This window comes from Urocitellus parryii, chromosome 6, assembly GCF_045843805.1.
Source record: "Urocitellus parryii isolate mUroPar1 chromosome 6, mUroPar1.hap1, whole genome shotgun sequence".
Lineage (NCBI taxonomy): Eukaryota > Metazoa > Chordata > Mammalia > Rodentia > Sciuridae > Urocitellus > Urocitellus parryii.
Window position 1 is genome coordinate 184,263,650 of NC_135536.1, and position 17,022 is coordinate 184,280,671.

General features: G+C 48.2%; 1 pseudogene; it reads left to right on the plus strand.

Moving 5' to 3' along the window:
- Positions 1-5,780: 5,780 nt before the first annotated feature.
- LOC113179000 (S-phase kinase-associated protein 2-like) lies at positions 5,781-8,651 on the plus strand (annotated as a pseudogene).
- Positions 8,652-17,022: the final 8,371 nt, after the last annotated feature.

Here is a 17,022-nt window from a genome sequence, read left to right on the forward strand (position 1 = left end):
CTGACCTGGGGCTGGGTCCTCCTCCGGTCCTTGCTGGACCTCCGCTCAGCTGATGCTTCCTTCCTGACTTGAGTTCCTCATACCCCCTCCTGCGCCCCCTCCCCTTTATCTGACAAGGCCTGGCCCTTCTAGAAGGTACCTGGAGCAGAGGAGCCCTAGGGAAGGTGGAGTCCCGGCTCCCTGCGTTCTGGAGTTCATTTGCCTCCGGGTGCACTGGTGTGGCTGCGACTGAGCTGGGGTCATGGCTGACGGAGTAGGTGCCCGGCCTGAGGCAGCCCCACATCTGCAGCCAACTTGTGTTGTCTCCTAAGGGTCTTTTCCTTAGCAGGGGAGACGGGCGTGGTGGGCCAGCAGTCCTCAGTCCGAGGCCCTTTTCTCTCTTTGGCGTCTCTGTGCTTTTCTCTCGGTGGCTCCTTTCTTCCTACCCAGAAGTGACCCTGCCACACACATTTACGCATTAAGGTACCTCCTCCCTTTCCGCCTGCTGGTCTTGTGGCCCTGATTCTGCTGCCTGATTTCCTGGGCAGTGCCCCCAAGTGTAACCCAGCCAGACCCCATGACCCCTGCCCCTTAGACGTGGAAACCTCAGAAACCTCAGAAACATGTCCACAGGGGCCTCCCGGGAGCCTCAGGCTACCCTCCTCCCTTTGGCCCAGCAGTGGAGGAGACTCGGCCACCATGCTTCTCCCGTATGCCCTGTCGTCCTGCTCGGCATTTCAGTGCCAGTTCTGGTTCCAGCAGAGAGCAGCAGGCGGAGCTGGGGTGACAGCTGGCAGAGGTCGAGTTTCACTGCGGCTTCCTACACCCCCTCTCCATGTTGAGCCTGGGGAAGAGGAAGCCCCATCTGATAGGTGACCCAGGCCAGGAAACCAAACCAAGGATGTGTCAGACAATCTCGGGTCGGGCCAGAGGGCAGCTCCAGCCCGAGCGGTGGCACCAAAAGCTGAGAGAGCACCTTCTCTGCCACCGTGGCTCCCAGCCAAGGCAGTGCCCGCAGGCTGAGGGCCCCAACCTGCCAGGCCCCCTGCTGTGAGAATGTAGCACCTGTCCAGCACCCCTTACATGTTTACCACTCGCTCTTACAAAGACCACCTGCGGTCAGGAATTTGGAAGGCGAACTCCTCTGGATGCTCCAGGTCCCTTAAGTCCTTCTTAGCACTTTCCATCTGTCTCGCACTGCCACTTGGGTCCTTGTGGGCTCTGGGACATGGACCTCGTCATTCAAGTGGCGATCCAGCCTCCTCTAAGCCACTGCCAAACCTGCCTCCCAACCTGGGCCAGCCCCACATGGAGGCGAAGAGCCCACAGCAAGCTCCATGTCCCCGGGGGGCTGAGATGGGCCTGCGGGTGGTGAAGCCAGGGGTTCCAGAGACCCCTTCGCAATCATCTGGTGTGTGTGTGTGTGCGTGCGTGTGTGTGTGTGTCACTCTCAGACGTGTTTGATGGGTGTAGGTGTGAGGCTCAGTGTTGGGAATATATCAAGGGCTATTATTAAAATATAAAGCTTTATTTTTTTCTTAGAAGTGGGAACCCAAAGTTCTATTGATTTCCGCCACAGCCCTAGAGGGCCACTCTCCCATGCAGGCCAGACACCCTCCAGCTGACCTCTGTGGAGCTTCAAGTGTCCCTTCCCTTTCAGCCCTCAGAGGCGGCCCTGAGCACAGCTTTCGTGGGAGGACACTGGGCAGGCCCTGCCACAGGTTGGGTGGCATTGCTGCCCGCTTGGCTGAGATGAAGAGGGGCAAGTAAGTCTGCACCTCTCTTTCCTCTGAGCTGTTCAGGTGGAAGCAGAACTGGTCAGCTGGTCCTCAGTCCGCTCCCAGCTATAGGACGGGAAGGCATCCAGTGCTCGCGGCTGGTGCTGTGGGGCCTCGCCACTGAGGACAGGGACTGGAAACCTTTGCCACGCAGGCCTGCCAGCCTCCTCATGCCTGCCTGTGGGCAAGATGGTGGAGGAAAGGGCCCCAGGCCTCCCAACTTCAAGGCTTCAGCACTTTGTGCGTCAATGTCAAACTCTTTGGAAAGAAGCCAAATCATAAGGAAGTAGAAAGAAGTCTGCCTTCTGTCTACCCCACTACCTACCGTGTTCCCGAATGAGGTCACTGCACCTTGACCTGGGAGTGTGGGAGGGTAGGAAGCAGGCAGTGGCTCCAAGTGCCCTGTGCCCTGCTCTCTAGCAACAGGCCCCACCTACACTTTGGCCCTGGCAGGCTCGCCTAGCACCTGCCCTGCCCTAGCCAGGGACAGGGATGACCTTTCTGTTTAATTTCTGAGGCAGAGAGAACGGTCCCAGAGTTTGACATTGAAGTCTGTTTGCACTTTCATTCACATGCACTTTGGTGGGGTTACATTTTTGCACTTGCCTATTGTGTGTGTATGTGGACGCGTGCGTGCACGTGGGTTGAAAGAATCCTCTGGTTTAAGCTAAAGTGACTCTTGAAGGAGACAAATCTACAAACAAAATATGGTGTTATATGTCAGTGTATTGAAACAAATAAATTTCAACAACTGGATGGTACGCAGTCAGAGTCTGTTTCCGTTCTCCTGGTAAAATAACCCAGAAAGCACGGAGTGAGTGAATACTACTGCCACCGGTACCAAGAATCTCAAGTGCTCGCCTTGCTATTGGTTAGAGGTCCTGGAGAATTTGGCTTTAATACTATTTTAAAGGTAAGAAACAAAGGATAAGGAGAACTGGGTACATCTGTCTAGGGGAAAGAGTGAGCAACGAGAACCGTGGAGAAGAGCAGGGAATGGACTTGATCCTTGACGTGCTATGAATGGTCATGGGCAGAAAGGTCAAGGAAGCCTCCAGTTTTTGAAAAAAGCATCAAGCTTTGAGGTGGGGAGATGTCAACCTGATGTCAACCTTGATGTCAACCAAGCCTGTGAGCAGGTAGGAGTGTGGTAGAAATGTCATGTTCAGACACTTTGGCCCTTTCTTGCCGATACTTTTAATTCGTTTGCTCTGCGGCTCTTCCAGGCTACTTGGCTAGGAGAGCGCAACCCTGGAGCTCATGTTCTCCACCTCCACCAGGAGCTCAGCTGACTGCACAGACAGGTGCCAAGGTGGCCCTGCCCTGGCCTTGAGTGAAGGGAACCCTCAGGGCTGCCTGCTCCCTAGACGTCCGAGGGAGCAAGCACTGCCTTTTCTATGCTCCTTAAACCGCCTCCCCCATTACTTCTCCTTTACTTCAATAGGTGGCCTCCCCACCTGTGTCACAGAGAAAATGAAACACCCCTCTTACTGCCACCTCCTCTGCATGACCCTCTGGCACCCATCCATCCTTCCTCTTGCTCTCTATCTCTTTTATCAGCCATGGCTGCCACAAAAATGGAGGGTGAGGCACTGTAATGTATGAAAGGGCTTAAAATGTGATTGCAGAAATGAAAACACATTTTTTTTCTTTTTTTGTACCAGGAATTGAACTCGGGGGCACTCAGCCACTGAGCCACACCCCCAGCCTATTTTGTGTTTTATTTAGAGACAGGGTCTCACTGAGTTGCTTAGCACTTGTTTTTGCAGAAGATGGCTTTGAACTTGTGATCCTCCTGCCTCAGCCTCTTCAGCTGCTGGGATTATAGGCATGTTCCACCATGCCTGGCAAAATACAAGTTTTGTAAGATTAAAAAAATGAAAAATAGGAAAGAGTTAAAAAATTCCCAAAACTAGTTGGAAATCTAATACACAATAGGAATTCCAGTGATAGAAAACAGAAAGCAAATTATTATTTTTTTTCCCAGTACTCCAAACCCAGGACTTTGAACGTGTTAGGCTTTCTACTGCTGAGCTCCATGTCCAGCACAGAGAAGGCAAGTTACGTTAATTAAAAACCAATGTAGGGACTGGGGTGGGTAGCTCAGTGGTAGAGCGCTTACCTAGCACATGTGAGGCACTGGGCTTAATCCTCAGCACTGCATATAAATAAATAAAGATGTGTCCATCTACAATTAAAAAAATTTAAAAACAAATGTAAAGCTGGAGGTGCACACCTGAGTCCCAGAGACTTGGGAGGCTGAGGCAGGAGAATGTCAAGTTCAAAGCCAGCCTCAGCAACTTAGTGAGACCCTGTCTCAAATTTAAAAAATAAAATAAAAAGGGGTGGGAAGGCTGGGGATGTAGCTTGGTGGTAGAGTGCCTAGCATGCATGAGGCTCTGGGTTTGGTCTCCATCACCACAAAAAAAGTAAATAAAAAAGGGCTGGGGATGTAACTCAGTGGTGGAGTGCCCCTGGGTTCAATTTACAGTATCAGAAAGAAAAAGAAGAAAGTTAAAAAAAAAAAAATTCTCCAAATTGAGAGGTCACTCTGAATGCCCAGTAAAGGATATGAAAGGAATGACACCAAACTACACTGTTGTGAAATGTCAGAGTAATGAGAATAAAAAGAAGATTCTAAAAGCTCTCATAATAAAGGGACATGAAGTACAGTGACCCTGTACGATCCTAAAGGAAGAAATAAGCCAAGTTGTCAACCAAGTGTGAAGGTAGCGCATTTTCAAACACAAGATTTGAGACCTTGTGTGCATCTTTCCTTGGGAAGCCACAGAAGAATGTGCTACATCAAAATGATTTTTATTTTTTATGTTTTGCAGGGCTGGGGTTTGAACCCAAGGCCTTGCACATGCTGGACAAATGCTCTACCTCTGTGCTACATCCCCAGTACCCCCATTTTAAATTTTATTTTGAGACAGGGTCTCACTAAGTTGCCAAGGCTGGTCTTGAACTTGTGATACTCCTGCCTCAGCAACTAGAGTATTCAAGAAAATTGAATATACAATCATGCATCCTCTAATGACTCTTCAGTCAATATTGGACTGCACAGAAGACGGTTGGTCCCATAAGATTAAATCAGCTTATGACATCATGGCCTTCTAGTTTGTATAAATGCCCTCTATGACGTTTGCATGACAAAAATCCCCTAATGTCTCATTATTCAACATATACCCCCATTGTTAAGAAAGACTTGACTATTTATGTATGTTCTATGTATGTACTGAATATATATTTATGTTCTGTATACATATGCATTTTCTCAAACCTCCAAATGAGGCAATTAAAAATTAACTGCAGGGAAAGCAGAAGTGTGTGCTCGGATGGGCAAGATCTAAATGTTCGTGCTCCAGGGTAGGAAGGAAAGCCTTTGAAAATGTGTTAAACTGTATTAAATTGAAAGATGGAAGAATACAAGGATAAGCATATTATTTAGACACATGGAGGTTAATATCAAAAGAAACATCTAAAAAAGGTGAGGGATGACTGCTGGACACAGTGGCTCAGACCTGTAACTCCAGCAACTCAAGAGGCTGAGACAGGAGGATCATAAGTTCAAAGCCAGCCTGGGTAACTTAGCAAGTAAGACCCTCTGTCAAAAATAGAAAGGACTGGGGATGAAGCTCAGTGGTAGAGCACCTCTGGGTTCAGACCCCAGTGTCTCTCTCTCTCTCTCTCTCTCTCTCTCTCTCTCCTCATTCTCTCTTTCAAAAGTGTGCTTGTGTGTGCGCATACACGTACACACACATTCAAGGAATGAATAAAGGACTGATTTTTTTTTTCATTATCTACCTAGTAGGCCTATTTGATTTTTAACTTTATTCATTTTTCACTTTCTAAAGTCTTTTCTTTTTTAAAAGGAAAACTCGGGGCACAGTGCAGGGATGGAACGTTGCTAGAGTTCGCGGGTCTGGCTGCTGGGGGCTGGAACCGCCAAACCGGGAATCTGGGAGGTGGGCAATTGTGCAATTAATGCAGGTATTTAAAACTCCTGAACCTGTGGACGCCATGCACAGGAAGCACTTTCAGGAGATTCCGGGCCAGAGTAGCAACGTTACCACCAGCTGCATGTGAGGATGGGATTCCAGCAATTCATCTGAGCTGCTGTCAGGCATGGGGGTCTCCACCCTAGAGAAGGAGGAGGTAGACAGTGAGAACATCCCCCAGGAACTACTCTCTAGCCCCACACAGAAACGGCTGAAAAGCAGAGGGAGTGACAAAGACTTTTGTGATCATCCGCAGGACTAAACTCAATCGAGGAACTTCCCCGGTGTTTCATGGGACTCCCTCCCAGATGAGTTGCTCCTGGGAAACTTCTCTTGTCTCTGCCTCCCCCATCTGCTAAAAGTCTCTGGTGTTTGTAAGAGGTGGTACTGCCTTGCGTTTGACGAATCTCTCTGGCAAACCTTGGACCGCACAGGTAAAAATCAGCACTCAGATGTGATTGTTCGTCTGTTGTCTCGAGGCGTGGTGGCCTTCCGCTGCCCCTGATCATTTGTTGGCCAACCCTTGGTTGAACATTGCAGCCCTTTTCGTGTTCTTCATTTGGATCTGTCGAACTCAGTTATAAACATATCTACCTTCCATGGCATTCTGTCTCAGTGCTCCAAGTTGCAGAATCTAAGCCTGGAAGGCCCTACAGCTTTCTGATCCCATTGTCAATAATCTTGTGCAGAAAAAAACTCAAATTTAGTATGACTCTACCTTTGTGGGTGTTCTGGATTTTCTGAGTCTGCCCTGAAGACTCTGCTAAGCAGCTGTTCCAGACTGGATGAGCTGAACCTCTCCTGGTGCTATGAGTTCACTGAAAAGCAAGTGCAGGTGGCTGTCGCACATGTGTCAGAGACCATCACCCAGCTGAATCGTAGTGGCTACCGAAAGAATCTTCAGAAATCAGATGTCTCTACCTTAGTTAGAAGATATCCCAACCTTGTCCATCTGGACTTAAATGACAGTGTCAAGCTAAAGCATGACTGCTTTCCAGAATTTCTCCAGCTCAGCTTCCTCCAACACCTGTCACTCAGCTGGTGCTATGATATAATTCCTGAAACTCTACTTGAACTTAGAGAAATTCCCACATTAAAAACACTATTTTTGGAATCGTGCCAGATGGTATCCTTCAACTGTTAGGGGAAGCCCTTCCTCATCTGCAAATTAATTGCTCCTATTTCACCACCATTCCCAGGCCAACTGTCGGGAACAAAAAGAAACCAGGAGATATGGGGCATCAGGTGCCAAGTGACACTGTAAAAGCACAGCTGTTTATGAAGTTATTTCTTGCAGGATGGTGTCTCCTCTTTCTTTGGAATAGGGAAAGTAGGCAGGAAGCCCAATTACTGGAGCACTGGGCTAGTTTTTATTATTTGTTTTCCCTTAACCTTTATCCTGCAAGTAAATTAGGAAACCATTTTCAAGGGGAAAAAAATGAAGTATTGCCCTTTTTAAAATAACTATAAAAGCTTCTGGCAATGCTATGCCCTTAAGAGCCTAAGTTGTAGGCCATCAGAAATTTTAGGAGTTTGAGCCTATGATTTCAATTTACTTTTTTACATAGCAAAATTTGTGCCATCTTCTCCAAGTGCCCTTTGGATTAAGTCTTATGTAGAATCAAGCTTAAAAAATGACTTAAAGCCTTTGTGATAACTTTTATCTATTTAATTTTTCAATATTGTTTAATACGACATAGTTTGGAAGAACATAAGCTATGTGTAGGGTAGGCTGAACAGAAAGAGTCATAAGATACTAGCATTTAAGGTATCTGGGAATTTAAAAAAAAAACATTTCATTTTTATCTTAAGATTTGAAATTAGCTTAACAGAAACATAGCCCCACATCTTAAACCCTCAAACAAACTAAACATACGGCCAGAGGTATAGAGTTGGTATGGGATGTGAAGGCTCAAGAAGTAATTTTCTATGCCAGGTTAATCAGAATTATCCTTTAATATCACTAAGGTACTGTGTTCCTGAAATATAATTGTGGTTTCTAATTTTATAATCAAATTACGTTAACATGAGTTGTTTAGCTTTTAAATGAGTTGCTTTGTTTTAGGAAGGTGATATTAACCTAATCAGTCTCTATTCTTGAAAAATTGGAAGAGTTCTGAACTGATACTGCCTGCTGTTTTCCTTTAATGCTAAGTTTATTTGTATATTACTCTGGAATCAAGTATTTTAAATTGCCTTTTTAAAAAATGGTCTTTTGCTATAATTGTTTGAAACTACCCACTTTATAGTGTTACTGATCCTAAGAATTGCTTGTTCCTATAAATCAGGAGTACACACTAGAAGCATGTGTATTTTCCATGCAGTTTCAGGACAGTCTGCACTGGCACCTATGTAAAAGTTAGTACTCAGGTGTTGAACCTTTTGGTAATATGAGTGGGTTTGTTTTTTTTTTAAAAACCTCTCATCAAGGCAAAAAGAGCAAGTTCTGCTTTTTAAAAATCACAAAAACACTAGTTTTAAGTCAGTGACCTCCCCATATGTGCAAAATGTTACAAAAAGCCAAAATCCATCATTTTTTCTCTTAACTGGTTTTACTTAAATCAAAGATTTTAAATGTTAAAAACAGTAGCATGAAGTTCCCTTATCTGCTCAGACCTAAGGAAGAAAATTTTAAAGTAGTGTTACACAAGGAGATGATTATGTGTCTATTTCTTATTAGTTTTAAAGTGCTAAATACTACTTGAAATTATTGTTTACAGATTAGTGACAAGGGCTGGTGTAGGATCCGGTTGGGCTTACTTCCGGGTGCCCTCAAACATACAGTGCCTGTACTTCCAAACGCAAGTCCAGCCATAGGCTATTTTGCCAACGTGTCGGAGTAATCTGTATTTTTGTATGTGATTTCTACTTTTATAAATTTGTTTTAAAATAAAACACATTTTTATAAAAAAATAAAAGAAATAAAAAATAAAAAGAAAACTCGGGCCATGTCTCATCTCTCTGGGAGTCTGTTGACTCAAGGGTCCTGCTTCCAGCTCATGTGAGTAGCACATTTTTCTGTTCTGACCCCAAGCCTGCTATTTACTCTGCCTATGGACAAATTCACAGGTGGGGACAGTGGTGGGGTCACAGGACAGAAAAGTGAGCTGAGAATGTCAAGGTGGAGGGAATCTTCATGGAGGTGGGTTCCCGCTGGTTCAGTCCTTTGGCATCCTTCTTCTCATCCCAGAGAATGTCTTTAACCTTCAATATTCAAACAACAGAGTCTGTCCAAGACCCAGACATCCATCAGAAAAGGAACAAAACACAAGGGTAGTGAATTAATCCCACTCTATCCAGTGCAATGTGGCTGTTAAAAAATAAAGTGAATCACTCTGTGTTAACATGGAAAGATGTATGTGAGAAAAAGAGTTGCTGAAACTATGTGTCATAAAGCCCTATTTTCTGGGGGAAAAAATATTCCAATGTGTAGATCAGGTCATAGACCAAAGTCTGCAAGGATTGGTACTTACCTCTGGAAATGAGACTGAAGGTGGGTTTGGGGAAGGGAAGGTTTCACTTGTTATTTGACATTCTTCTGTCTATTGGAATTCTTTGATACAATTTGTGCAATCACACCATTGTGTGGGTTTGTTAAAACCAACTCTGGAAGTTCAGGGAGGAGGAGCTTGGTGGAGTGCCAGTGCAGAGGCAATGAAAGATGTGGGACCCTGGCTGTTGTCCTCATTTGCTCTGTGCACTTGGGCCAGTCACCGCCCCTCTCCAGGCCAGGGCCAGACACGTGCTTATGTTGTGTGTGTTGGTGGAGGTGGAGAATTCAGCCCTGCAGGACATTAGAGCGGTCCATTTTAAAAATAACAGACTTGACCATGAAAATTTACTGAAAAGTCATTGGTGGAAGCAGAGTGAAAGTCAAACTCTGAGTTGCTTAGAGCAGAAGTTACTGGGCAAGGCTTTTCCCACCTGTCCAGGGGGCCAGCCATGCCCCTGCCCTGAGTTAGAACACTTTACCCGAACAACTCTTGGTCATCACAAGAAAGCCTTCCTCCCATGTGAGCTGGGACCAGCTGGGCACTGGTTTCTAAGCCTCAGTCTCCAAAGAGCAGAGCAGGGCATCAATCTCGACTCAGCTGTGATTCTCCTCCCAGGATAATAACAGGGCAGGGCCAGGGCCGGTGAACTCTGGATGTCAGGCATTGACTCAACACAAGAGAATGCCAGCTCAGGAGGGAAGGAGCTTCCTGTCTCTGCAGGTGTCCATGGGAGGGCCATCTAGACACTTGTACCACTCACAGCCCAGTTGTGCTAGGGCAGGGGAACAGGTTGTAGACACCTGTACCACTCACAGCCCAGTTGTGCTAGGGCAGGGGAACAGGTTGCCGAGAGAACAAAGAAAGTACTCGGAGCCAGTGTGCAAGACTTAAGAGCTATTATTTTCACAGGGAAGGCCCCATGGTGACAGGCTGGACAGATTACACCTCCATCCGTCACTGGGCTTCACCAACTAGCAATGCCAGCCCCCACAACACCTTGTCCAGTGGCAGCTGGCTGGACCAGTGGTACTTGTCCTCTCCACAGTGCCCTCAACCCCACACCAGTTACTGCTGGGAGAGGAGTTTCATAAGCTAGTCTATAGAAGCAGTGACATCATTAGCTTAGCTTGCTTTGTCCCATTGTATGACCAGCATCCCAAAGAACCTGCCACCAGGCAAGAAAGCAGCTCTCCACGGATCACACTGACTTGCCCTCATTCCCAGTGTACGTGAGAAAAAGTCAGTGTCCTTCAAGATGTTTATGGACATCCCCATCCAGGCGTAACTTGTTTGGGTTCATGGGACAGAGAGGGACACTTTGAGGACATGGTGTTTCACTTCCCTCCATTTCTCCAAGGTGACCCCCATCAGGGAAGCAGCGTGAGAGAGCGTTGTGAGAGTCTTTCGGTCGTCAGTCCTCTGGACTCTGGAGAAGAGTGGTTCAGCCACTGGCACAGGACGGCTCCGTGGAAATCGGCCTTGAAGCAGGAGCTTGGGAGGACATTGCAGAGAATGGACACGTGACAGTGTTGAAGGGGCTTCGGAGACCTTCCTTCAGGAAGTGCCTACACCATCCCCAGTCCACGTGAGGCTCTGAGAGCTAAGTCACTTGCCCAAGGTGACACACCTTAAGTTTGTGCAGTAGCTTTTAAAAGGTCAGAGGGTCCCTAGGGCGGGATTGTCCAGTAGCCAGTGGGCGCAGCCAGCATGATAATTCTGTCCAGTGGTTAATTAATAACCAAAAGGCCCCAGAGCCAGCTCCCAACTGGCAAGGCTGGGAAGTTGAACTCCAGCCCGTTGGAGAGTCAGGCGAGTGGGTGACAGGTCGCTCCTGCCAGGGAAGGGTGCTCACTCGCCAAATTGGAGCTGGGTTTCAGGAGGACCATGCCAAGAGAGAGGGCAGAGCTCCCCAGAAGCAGCACCGGGACCCAGAGTCTTCAGGTGAGAGGCAGCCCCTGAGCAGACGCCTGCCTGCCGGCTGGTTATCTGCCAAGGGGACTAACTAGCTACCAACCAGTTTCCTTCCTAACTACCTGTTTCCTTTCCTTCCTTCCTTAGGCCCTCCCCTCTTTTTTTCCTTTCTAACTTCTCTCCTCCCTCCCTTCCTTCCCTCCTTTCTTTTCCCCTCGTTTTCTTTCCTCCTCCTTTCTTCCCGTCTAAGCTAGCCGCCTAATTTCAGCTGCCTGCTCTCTTCTTCCCTCGCGAACCTTTTACATCCTCACTTCTTCCCCACTTTCATTCCTCCCTTTTCTTTTTGAAAAGTCCAGACCACCATTGGGAGTGGGGACTGGCCTGATTCAAATTCTAGTTACATGATTTATTGACTTTGTGTCTTGATCCAATCACTTCCCTCCTCCATGCCTCAGTTTCCTCCTTCAAGCAGGGACAATGACAGCTTCTTTTTTTTAAATTTTTTTTAATTGGTTGTTCACAACATTACAAAGCTCTTGACATATCATATTTCATAAATGACAGCTTCTAACCCACGGGGTTGTGGGGACAACATAAGAGCCAGCTGACCTTGAGCTGGACAGGGAGGCAAATGAATAAATGATAGTGGGGGGGGGTGGGGGGCAGGTGCAGAAAAACAGAAGGAAGGAAGTGCTGGTGAGGCTCTGGTAAGGCCATCAGGCCCTCGACAGGGTTACCCAACAGACCAGGTGGAGGGGAATGTTCCAAGGAAAGAGAACTCTGTGATGCCCCTGCCCCACCCCATTCTGCAGGCCCACAGTGTGACAGGGCAGAGGAAGGCAGGTCTCAGCTGTGGCAAGTCGTGGGGGGCGGGGGGCAACAGGCCTAAGGGTCACAGGGCCCTTCATAGCGGCTGCCACAGGACAGAGTCAGGAGATCTCAATGCCTGACCTCCATCCAAATAATCAGACAGTGGTCAGCCAAATAATCAGACAGTGGTCAGCCAGGAAGCAAGCTTAGGCAAGGAGAGATGCCCAGGAGTGGGAGTCATGGTCAAGGCGATGGGAGAGGGTGGTGGTGGGCAATGGGTGCGCCCGGGTTCCCGCAGGGACTTCATATTTAAATGTTAACTGAACAGTAACATCTGGGGAACTTTACATAATCCGTCAAAAGTAAAAATAAAAGCAACCTAAGAATCTACAGTCATAGCCTCCCACCTTCGTGTGTGTGTGAAGTTAGACACACAAATATCCATGGACGTACTTGTGTATGTAGGGACCAGTTTGAAACTTGCTTTTTTGCTTGAGATTGCATCAGTTACAGGTTCCCATTTTGATTTATTTAGGCTTATATGGAGTTTTTTTTTTTTTAAGAGAGAGTGAGAGAGAGAGAGAGAGAGAGAGAGAGAATTTTCTTAATATTTATTTTCCAGTTTTCTACGGACACAACATCTTTGTTGGTATGTGGTGCTGAGGATCGAACCCGGGCCGCACGCATGCCAGGCGAGCGTGCTACCGCTTGAGCCACATCCCCAGCCCTTATATGGAGTTTTTGATTGTGGAATTTTCCACTTTATGTATATACCATGATTTATCAAGCCATTCCTGATTTCCTTAGTAGAATATGTCCTGAGCATCTATTAGTTCCAGGCCTGTTCTAAATGACGAGGATTCAGTAGTGAACAAGAAAAGTATTTGCCCTTGTGAAACTCATGTTCTAGTTGGACACAGAAAATAAAACCATTTAAATAGTGGCTTGATAAGGTGCCAGTGCGATGAGTGTGCTACAAAGCAAAATACAAACAGAAAAAAAATGTAGGGAAGAGGTGTCCCTGCTATTGTTAGTGACCAACCACCCTCGTGTGCCCAGGACTGTACCAGTTTTAACACTGACAGCCCTGAGTCCCAGAAAAAACCATGACCACCTGGCATCTATAAACAGCACAGGCCTCTCTGGGTGGTGATCCTAAAGCAGAGACCTCTGTGATGTCCCGACATGCAGATGTCTTGGGGAAGAACTTTCTAGGCAGAGGGAAAAGTAAGTGCAAGGGGCCAGAGACCAGAGGGCACTTTGTGTGTTTGAGGGACAGAGAGAGGGAGCCAGAGCAGCCGGGTTGGATGAATGAGGCAGGTGGATGCCCTGAGGACCATCAGGGGATGGGGGGGGGGGGCAGGAAGCAATGAAGACAAGCTGGAGATGTGGAATCTCTTAAGAACTTGGCAGAGACTCAGAACTTTAATTCTAAGTTCAATGGGAAGACACTGGAGTTTTTAGCAATGAAGACACGAGATCTGATTTTCTTTTTTCGGTGATATTGGGGATCAAACCCAGGGGTGCTGTACCACTAAGCTATACCCCCAGACCTTTTAACTTTTTATTTTGTGACCATGAATCTCACTAAGTCACTGAGGCTGGCCTCCGATTTATGATCCTCCTGCCTCAGCCACCACACCAGGCTTGGTAGCCACTATTCTACTCTCTATTCTCCAACTCTTATGACAACTTTTTAAAATTTCACAAATGAGTGAGATCATGCACTATTTGTCTCCCAGTGCCTGCCTTATTTCACTTAACATAATGTCTGCCAAGTTCATTGGTGTTGCCAGAAATGACAGGATTTCAATCTTTTTATGGCTGAATAGTATTCTATTATACATAATCCATTCATCCTCTGATGGACCCGAAGGCCAATTCCCTATGTTGGCTAATCATGAATAGTGCCACCATTCACATGAAGCGCAGGTGTCTCCTCCCCTGCAGGTCTTATTTTCTGGACATATTTTGATGGGATTCCATGAGAGAGTGGGATTGGGATGAGGGTGCTAAGTTTCCCGGATGACTTCCGAGTTGCTAACTTCAACTTTTAAATAGGCAGTAGAACCCTATGGGAGGAACAGGCTGGGGCAGAGTAGAAGGAAAGGAAGTCCTGGCTTGTTTGGGCCATTTTAAGACTGAGTTTCCTCTAAATATCTAACTAATGAAGTGTCAAGGAAGCAATTGGTTCAGAGTTCAGGGGAGAATTAGAGCTAGAAAGAGAAATTTGGGAGCCTCTGAATATAATCAGTGAAGCCATTAAACGGGTTTTGATCAACTAAGAAATGAGTGCAGATAAAGATCCAAGGGCTAAGACAGGGCTGAAGGATAAAGAAAGGAATTCAGTGTCAGAGATGGAGAAGGATCAGGCAGGGAGCTAGAAGGAGCCCCAGGACCTCTGAGGTCAACCCCTCTCAACGGCAGAGAAGTCGAGGAAGAGGAGGATCCAGGATTCCTCGATGGCTTTGGCACATGGAGGCCTCTGTCCACCAATTTACTGGACTGTTGGGACGGAAGCCTGTTTGGAGTGGGTTCAAGACAGAAAAGAAAAGGGAGCAGAGACACTGAGTCCAGACAGCTCCTTTGACGAGTTTAACTGAGAGAACAGAGAGATGGGCAGTCCTGGACGGGGTGGAAGGTCACGAGCAGGAGCCTGAAGTGCCCTGCGAGAACATTTAGGCTGCTGCTGTCACAGTTATTTTGTTCTGATAACTAGTGCTGCTGAATGAAGGGCCATCAGGGTCCTATTATTGGAAAGAAATGCCCTTGTTCTGGCTAAGTGTTTTGTCAACGCGGCCTCCTGCAGGTCTGTGTGTTGGGTCCACGATTCTATTTTGTGGGAGATGAAAGACTTTGATACTATTCACTGGTGTTTCCTGGGTCAACACCTGCATTTCACAGCTCGCAGAGAGCTCTGGAGGCCACTGCGCTCAGTTCCCTTCCTGACCAACAACCCCTCTGCCCAGCTCTGTGGGTCCCTCTCTTGGAGTAGGTTATAGCCACACAGAAAGCTCCGGAAGGACAGGGGCTATGTTGGGCTCATCAGCTCCTCCATTCCCTAGATCATCAGCTCACCCTTCAGGAGCCCCAGGGAGCAGATATTGTCCTGTAAGAACCCAATGATCACCCCTGACAGCAAGGCCTGCGTGTGCCAGGGTGCCCCCGGGACACTTTCTTACACATCAGGAGAGCTATGGGCCAAGCAGCCCTGGCCTGGGGGGGGTGACTCAAGGGCCACGTGCTCAGCAGCAAAAGCAGGAGATCAGCTCTGCCTCTCTGAAACAGCTGCAAGTTCCTGGGTGGCAGAGCACTGTCAGCTGCCAGGGCCCAGGTCTCTATCCCCTCATGGTCTACACAGCGCCTGGTTAGGCTGCTGGACCATATGTTCTTACAGACAGGCCCCCCGTACATGTGTGCACACGTGTATATACACACAGAAATGTACTGCTATACACAAGTATGGACGTCCACAGATGTTACCTGGTGATGTGGTCACACACACACACATAGGGATACAAACTTATACTCATCTGCAGACAAACAAGGAGACACCCACACAGAGACTCCTGTCCACCCCCCCACACAAGCACACTAACATGTATACAAATACACACGGACACACACAACACGGTCATGTGGAAGCATACCACACACACAGAAACACAAAGGATACACTGACAAACTGACAAACAGACACACTGACAAAAATGTACAACTGCAGTCACATCAACACACACATTCTTACGCGCGCACACACACGCGTACCTGAAAGACAGGGCCACATTGACACACAGAGACACACGGGTGCACATCAATGCCCAATACGATTCCTCATGCACATGACACACAGTCCCATATATTCCAATAAGCCCCACGTCCAGGCTCTTCTGGGGCTGTTGCCCACCCCCTGCTTTGCCCCCCAGAGGAGATGGTGTCCCTGAGGGAATAGAAGTCTCCTGTCTTGTCTTAAGCTCTGCTGGATCCCGTGTGACATCAGCCAGCCCCTTCACTGCTGCTGGGAGTTCTGAGCTCCCTGCTGGGCCCGGTCGGCACCAGGCACTGACACATCGGCCCTTGTTGGGAGAACAGTGTGGGCTCTCTTGTCCACTGCGGTCCTCGGCTCCAGCCGCTGCTTCTCCCGGAGGCCTCTCCTCAGCTGCACAGGTATGTGGGGCCAGGGAGGCCATGGGCTGGCAAAGGAGCCACCAGGGGGAGCAGGGAAGGTGTGGCCCCGTCCTGGGCTGTCCTGGGGAACTCGGCCCTGGGTGTGGGCTGAAGTCGCTGTACTCCCTGTTCTGCAGCTCCCTCTCTCGGGGCATGACAGGATGGGCTTCTCAGAGCAGCCTGGCAGGAAGAGTCCCTCCCTATGGTCACTCTCCAGGGTCTCTCTTATACAGATGGGTGGTTTCTACTCAGAGAGACCAGGCTGCGGCCCAGGCCCCTCAGCAGGCCAAAGCTATGGTCTTGGAATGCACAATTTCCAACAACCCCCAGGAACAACTGGGCTCTCAGGAGAGAGCTTGGCTCTAAGCCTTGACCGTCCAGGTAGGAGGTGCAGGGGCTGTGGGGTCCGAGCACCCTGAGCTGGGTCTGAATGTGCTGGCTTCTTCCGTGCTGCAGTGTAAGGGTGGGGAGGACACTGCTGGTCACTCCATCCATGGCCTGATCTCAAATCAACTGACTGGCCAGTCTTGCACCTCTCCATGGATTCAGTCCAAGGTCCCCAGGGCAACTGCTGTTCCTGGGCACTGGGCAGAAGTCCTTGTGGCAAGGCGGTAATAGTCAGTATAGAGCCCAGTCTGGAACTATCCACAGAATCCAGGTGGGGGAAAGATTTAAACGTGGGGCCTACTTGCAGCCCTGGCCCTCCTGGATTTCCGGAGCTGCCATGACTAGCAGGGGTCTTGCTGCTCTAGCTGTCCCTGACCTTTGAAAAGACCCAGCCTGGAAGGGGCCACTCTGTCCACCCCTACCCCTTCTGAGGTGTTGGTGAGAAAGGCTGGGCCTGGGGATGTCACTTCTTGCCGTCTCCAGGTAGGGGCTGCT